This window comes from Amphiura filiformis, chromosome 10, assembly GCF_039555335.1.
Source record: "Amphiura filiformis chromosome 10, Afil_fr2py, whole genome shotgun sequence".
NCBI lineage: Eukaryota > Metazoa > Echinodermata > Ophiuroidea > Amphilepidida > Amphiuridae > Amphiura > Amphiura filiformis.
The window spans coordinates 15,872,913-15,880,035 of NC_092637.1; the positions used below are offsets into that span (position 1 = coordinate 15,872,913).

Here is a 7,123-nt window from a genome sequence, read left to right on the forward strand (position 1 = left end):
CATGCTACTTTTTACAGCCTGTAAGGAACTATGCATTACGATTACATCACATGTCAGTGTCACTTGTTGAGGTCCTTATTGTTTTGATAATTGAGCAAACATTTACTAGTACACCATGCATGTGTTAGTTTAGGAAAGTTTTCAATGCATGCGAGTGATAGCCCTACTAGTATAGGGCCTTTTGACTGTGGGGGTCCAAAACCATGCTATATCGGAAAACCTGGTATATCCAGAGAACTGCTAAACCCAGACTGCTAATTCCCCTTTTCGGGTGGAGCGGTTAGTGGGTTTTAGCGGTTCTCGGATATTGTAGGGCTAGCGAGTGATGCGCCAGATAACAGATGCCAGCTGTTGACTTCCAAACCATGATCCTCTTTGTCTTTCAAGAATTGCGCCATAAAACCAGTATCCTCAGTAGTACTGCTGCACCTGGAAATTGAAATAAAATAAAATAATAGCCAATGATTAATTATTACACATTATTATCAGGATTATGGTATCTAGGCTGTTTGTTTGCCTTAAAGCCTTAATGTACAATCTTTTTAAATTTTTAGATTTTTCTTCCAAAATGATAAATTATTGTAGCAGAGTCATGATTTGCTATTTCAATAGGTGTGAGGTCAAAGGTCATAAAGTAGTCACTTGCAATCATTTTGAAATTTAAACAAAAAATGTTTACGAACTGTGAGAGCGGGGACACATTTAAAGCACTAATCTGTAATTTACTAAGTCTACTTGTCGTGCATAGTTTCATGGGCGTATCCATCTTTCTTAGTAAGGAGGGCAAAATAAAACTTCGGGGGCACACGAAAAAACTTACAGTTGCATCATACAATACATAGAGATTGTATGTCTTTCAGGGATGTATCGTTCGAGTCCGGACTCGAGTCCACTTTTTGTCGGACTCGGACTCGGCTCGACTCGATATAAAAAGACTCGAAGCCGAGTCCGGTCCGAGTCCATGCAATTTTAAAAATCCATGTTAAATGTGAACTGATTATACCTAAAAATGTCAAAATAGATCTAAAATTTGATTTAAAATTTGTTGACTTCACTTTATTTGCCCTTTTTCCTAAAATTGGAGGCTGTCAAATAAGTCATCTGTCATGTATCCTACATATCCACCATATTAATTAAGTTAAAATCTGTGAATTAGCATAGTCATACTTGTTAGCATTGATAATAATTATGCATAATTTTTTAATAAATACTGTATAAAATATCTAAAACTTCTTTCATGGAACTTTCTAATTCATGAAACTCAGTGAAAAAGAGAACAAGTGCACACTGGACCATGCAGTATGCATGGCAGCTCATCCTAGTGTATAGTAACTTTGTGCTCCTTACATGCATGTACATGTATGGGTATGGTTATTACATAGGTATTTTACATACTGTTGGTCGCTCGCGATAGATTTGGCTGTTCCATCTTGCGCCCTCAGACACAGGGGACACTTATCGTTGTACTCAATGGGGGAAAAACACAAAACATGTCATATGATAAATATACCTCTTTGTGAAATAATTTAAAAGTTTGATTTATTATCGGGGAATACGCTCCCAATAAATTACAAAAGGAAAATTAATGCACATTGATGTGTTCTATGCGGAGAAAATTGACTGGAAATCAAAGGCCCTGTACAATCCAGTAGGGATGTCGTAAGGGTGTCCCCTTTGCCAGATGTGAGAAATGGGTAAGTGCACTAAATGGAACAACCCTGACCGAGAGAATACATGTATGTGTAGTTTGTATGTGTTCACTATTCACTGCACATTTGTTCAGTTTTAAAAAGATATTTGAAATTAATATCACAGGTACAAAGCATACCACATACTTGAACTTTTGTTTGGTAACAGCATAATCCCCCCACTGCCTGACTGAAGTCAGACTAAAAGTGGGGGGATATGGACCCCACCCCTAACTGATTTGTATACATGTGTAGTTATTCCAGGCCTGCTTTAATGAATGTGGTAAAAAGTAAAGCTGTTTGCATACTGGTATCAAAATGGCAAACTGGGAAAACATTTCAACACATTAATTTTCTTCTTGATATTTCTGAAGGGTGAATTTCTATTATTATGATTATTATTATCATTTATTTTATTATTTTATTATTTATATTGTTATCATTATAATATTTTTCTATAATTTATCTCACCCCCATTGAATACATTGCTCTCCATGTACATTTAAATGCTGCACACAGCCTGGTGCCCCTTCCCTATTCCCTGTGGCCTGTGTACATCTGTGAGTTACATGTCACTAATGTGACACACACATGCCAACATCTCCACATTTACTGCTCTCTGATACATGTAGTTTCTAGAGAACTTTTAATACCTGTGACCCCCATCATTTAAAATGTAAATGACCCCAACCCAGTGTTCTTAATTAACCGGTTAATTATAAACGGCGGTTAATTAACGTTAATTAACCGGTAAGATTGGTTAATTATGGCTGGAAGATATATAAATCCGAGCTCGGAATTCAATATGCCATCATACTGAAGAACACTGCGCAAGCATTTAACATGAGCAGATGAAGTTTTCTTGTCCACCTTTAGCTTTAAAACATTCCATTTTAAAATTTTAAAATTACAAAATTATTTTCATATATAAACTTATAATGTCAATTCAACCTGTTTAAAAATTTTACACTCATTGACACAGATGCACAATGATACCGCAAGTCTGTGACTATACAATTAGAATTTTATCAACTTTGTCTTTTTAGTTATTGATTGAAGCAATCCTGGGCAAAATGGTATAATCTGCTCACTCTGCTGTGGATTTTTGGGTACTTGTACAACAGGTGGTGGGCATTCTGCCTGGTTGAAGGTATACAGGGATGTGCCACGGTTTTGGGGTACCTTTTCAGCAATTTTGGGGAAAAGCGCCAACATTTGCACATTTTTGGTCATATCAATTTGTAGGCACTCTTTAGCAATGTCATATCATTGAATTTACAACCGTATGATGACAAAACAGACAAAAATAGTAACTTTTTGCACAAGATTTGAAATTTAAAGAGAATTGGCAATTACTCATTAAAATGAGGCTAGTAGGCCTATATACATGTATGGACAATATAGTGTGCTCTTCATTTAAAATGGCATAAAAATTGAAAAATATTATAAGGAACACATGAGGTTTTGACTTCAAGGATAGGTAGTTTTCAACATATTACCAGTAATTACCACATTCACCTGCTACAATGTATAACATTGAATTGCATTATAAATCTGTTGACCTACTGTAATGGGGAAAAGTGTATAGGGAGTAAAAGTGTTAGCTTTCGTATGATATACATTGTAAAACAAATTCTGATTAGAAGTAGGTACATGTATAGAGGAAGTCAGCATCCAAAAGTCTGCAGGGGCACATCCCCGTACAAATTTTTTCAAAGAACCCCCTCCACAGATTTTTACATATAGACCATGATATAGTCTGCACATATGGTCTATGATGTGGTGCATGACACTCTAGACTAGAGAGCAAGAAGAAGAATACTATTTTAATATTTCCAGTGAACACTGAAGTGATATTAAAGTGTTAAAACTTAAAAACGTCAGAATAATTCAAGATTCATAATTAACCTATTTTACCACCGGTTAAATATGATGCTGTGGTTAATTAACCGGTTAATTAACCGGTACGATTGAGGTTAATTAACCGACTAAGAACACTGCCCCAACCCCCACTTTTTAGGCCCCTACTTCACTGATAGAAACATACATGTTAGATATAAAGTTCAGTGCCCCACCCAGGCATGGACTCTGACCGAGTCCGGACTAGGGTCATATTTTTGTTTGACTCGGACTTTGCTCGGACTCGGCTCGGCTCGGACTCGGACGAGCTGGACTCGGGTACAAGTCTAAAGTCTTTGAGCTTCTAAAAAAGGCTTTATTGGGACGTAGCACGCAAAAATTTGTTATTTTACACTATTTTCGGTCATGATCAGGCTGAATAAGGTATTGGCATTTTGTGTGGTGTGCTGCACCCATTTGGCTACAACTTTGTAAATGAAATTACTTACATCCTCCTCACTAAGGAAAGCCGTGCTGTTCGGTTGCAGGTGCTTTGCTTCAGCGCATGTTAGTCTAGATTTTTGGAAGATATGCCTTGCAGAATGGACCTTTTCCTGCTAGATCCTGTGCCAGTTTCTGGAAAGACAAAACAATATGACATTGTAATTAAAGCCATATATTGTAACATTTGCTAAGGAGAAAGCCCTGAATATTTTTCAAAATTCTGTTTTTACACGATTTCAATGTACATGTACTTTGTAAACATAGTAAATAATAAAAAAAAATCAAAACTTTATGTTTAATGCTCACTTGCTATGGGTTGGGATTGAGACTGAAGATGAAGTGAAAATGTGACACAATCTGGTCCATCGGGGCCAAAGGAGGCATTTTTGAAAATTAAGTTACTGTAATCATTACATTATACATACAATAGGCTATCATTACTGAAATAAACAAAGGTCTAGCATGCTTGGTTCTAAAGTTTTTGATGTCTATTTTCTTATGTATTTTCTTATTTTTTACTCCATATTTTTACCTATCTCAGTTTCAAATTTACCGCCTTTGGTCCACATGGACCAGATCATGTCACAAATCATGTTTTCCTATACTATTCTCTCGGTCGGGGCCACGTCACATCCATTTATCACATGCATTGGAGTGAAAACAACTTATCGCATATTTGTATTTGCAGATCGAGAGTCGAACCTGGCACAATAGTGTGATAGCTTGTGATACACTCCGACGCTGTCTCCGAGTTCAGTGAATGCGAATTAGGGGTTCATTCATATATTTTCATGACTAAACGATTGTTTATGCCCGAGGGCTTTAGCCCGAGGGCATAAACAACGTTTAGTCATGAAAATATATGAATGAACCCTGTTCATACATACGCAACATTCTGCTTGCTGTTATTTCCTCCAAAACTAAAAATACCATCATTTTAAACTAAAACTACCAGTTCCTTATCATTTTTTGACAGTTTCTCCAACGCTAATTGTAAGAAAACGTTTTCTTGCTTAGTCCATCGTGCTTGGACGCGCGCGAACATCGCGTACATCACTCGCGCTTTGCGTAAATAGCTCGCGAACATAGACGCGTAATATCCTACTCGCGAGCGTCCATCAGTTCTCGCGCGCAACTCGCGCGGCTTGTTTATGACCGGAACGCCGGCCATAAACGCCCGCCTATCGACCAATCACGCATGCTGTTTATAGCGAGTACGTATGAATGTTGTTTCAGTCCAGTGCTAAAATAAATTGTCAGCCGGTTCATGCCCGGATGTCCGATCGACAGAATAACAAATCCTCACTGCCAGTTAAAATTAATGTTGTGTCGTTTAGTTTTACTTTTGCATAAAAAAATAATGGTTATAAAAAGAAACTCACCTTGCAGAGTCGTGTACGTACAGACAACACACCCAACTCAGCCTGGAGGACGGTGTACACACGGAAAACACTGCACGGTATTGCAATGATCAATGCACAGTCATGTGTGATGCACGGGTGAATGGGACAAATCTCGTCATGTTTTCGTGGTGTATTCGATGTCCGTGGACATAATTGTCCTCAATCCATCATGTCATTTGCTTCTCTAAATATTAAGTGAATTGAATACTTATATTACTATTGCAAACTAATCCAAGCACGCCGTTAAAATGAGGCAAATAATTCGATTTTCGCAACTGGACACTACTGTCATGACTGTCGCAAACACAGCTGATCGAGGTCAGAGGTGAAATCTGTCGTGCAATGGGATAGAGCGGGTTTTTGCGTTGGGAAGAACGCGCCACCTCATTGGTCAAACAAATCGCTCGCGATGTAGTATAAATCATGCGTATGTCGTCAATTATCATGACTTTATGTCGTCAAGTATCATGACAACACGTCATACAACTCGCAATTATCATGACAATTATCATGACAACACGTCATACAACTCGCAATTATATCGTCAAGTATCGTGACAACTCGACAACTCGAAATTATCATGTCAATTATCGTGACAACACGAAATTATCATGACTTTATGTCGTCAATTATCATGACAACTCGTCATACAACTCGCAATTATATCGTCAAGTATCGTGACAACTCGACAACTCGAAATTACCATGTCAATTATCGTGACAACACGAAATTATCATGACTTTATGTCGTCAATTATCATGACAACTCGTCATACAACTCGCAATTATATCGTCAAGTATCGTGACAACTCGACAACTCGAAATTATCATGTCAATTATCGTGACAACACGAAATTATCATGACTTTATGTCGTCAATTATCGCATTACAACTCGTCATACAACTCGCAATTATATCGTCAAGTATCGTGACAACTCGACAACTCGAAATTATCATGTCAATTATCGTGACAACACGAAATTATCATGACTTTATGTCGTCAATTATCATGACAACTCGTCATACAACTCGCAATTATATCGTCAAGTATCGTGACAACTCGACAACTCGAAATTATCATGTCAATTATCGTGACAACTCGCAATTATGTCGTCAATTATGTCATCATTTATCGTGACAACTCGCAATTATGTCGTCAATTATGTCGTCATTTATCGTGACAACTCGACAACTCGAAATTATCATGTCAATTATCGTGACAACTCGCAATTATGTCGTCAATTATGTCATCATTTATCGTGACAACTCGCAATTATGTCGTCAATTATGTCGTCATTTATCGTGACAACTTGACAACTCGAAATTATCATGTCAATTATCGTGACAACTCGCAATTATGTCGTCAATTATGTCATCATTTATCGTGACAACTCGCAATTATGTCGTCAATTATGTCGTCATTTATCGTGACAACTTGACAACTCGAAATTATCATGTCAATTATCGTGACAACTCGCAATTATGTCGTCAATTATGTCGTCATTTATCGTGACAACTTGACAACTCGAAATTATCATGTCAATTATCGTGACAACTCGCAATTATGTCGTCAATTATGTCATCATTTATCATGACAACTCGCAATTATGTCGTCAATTATGTCGTCATTTATCGTGACAACTTGACAACTCGAAATTATCATGTCAATTATCGTGACAACTCGCAATTA

At 37.3% G+C, this 7,123-nt stretch overlaps 1 long non-coding RNA gene across 1 annotated transcript; it reads right to left on the reverse strand.

Moving 5' to 3' along the window:
* Positions 1 to 252: 252 nt before the first annotated feature.
* LOC140162554 (uncharacterized) lies at positions 253 to 5,765 on the reverse strand. The gene is made up of 3 exons (XR_011860309.1): positions 5,414 to 5,765; positions 4,037 to 4,163; positions 253 to 429 (listed from the first exon to the last, which is right to left on the reverse strand). It is a non-coding gene; the product is annotated as an uncharacterized lncRNA (long non-coding RNA).
* Positions 5,766 to 7,123: the final 1,358 nt, after the last annotated feature.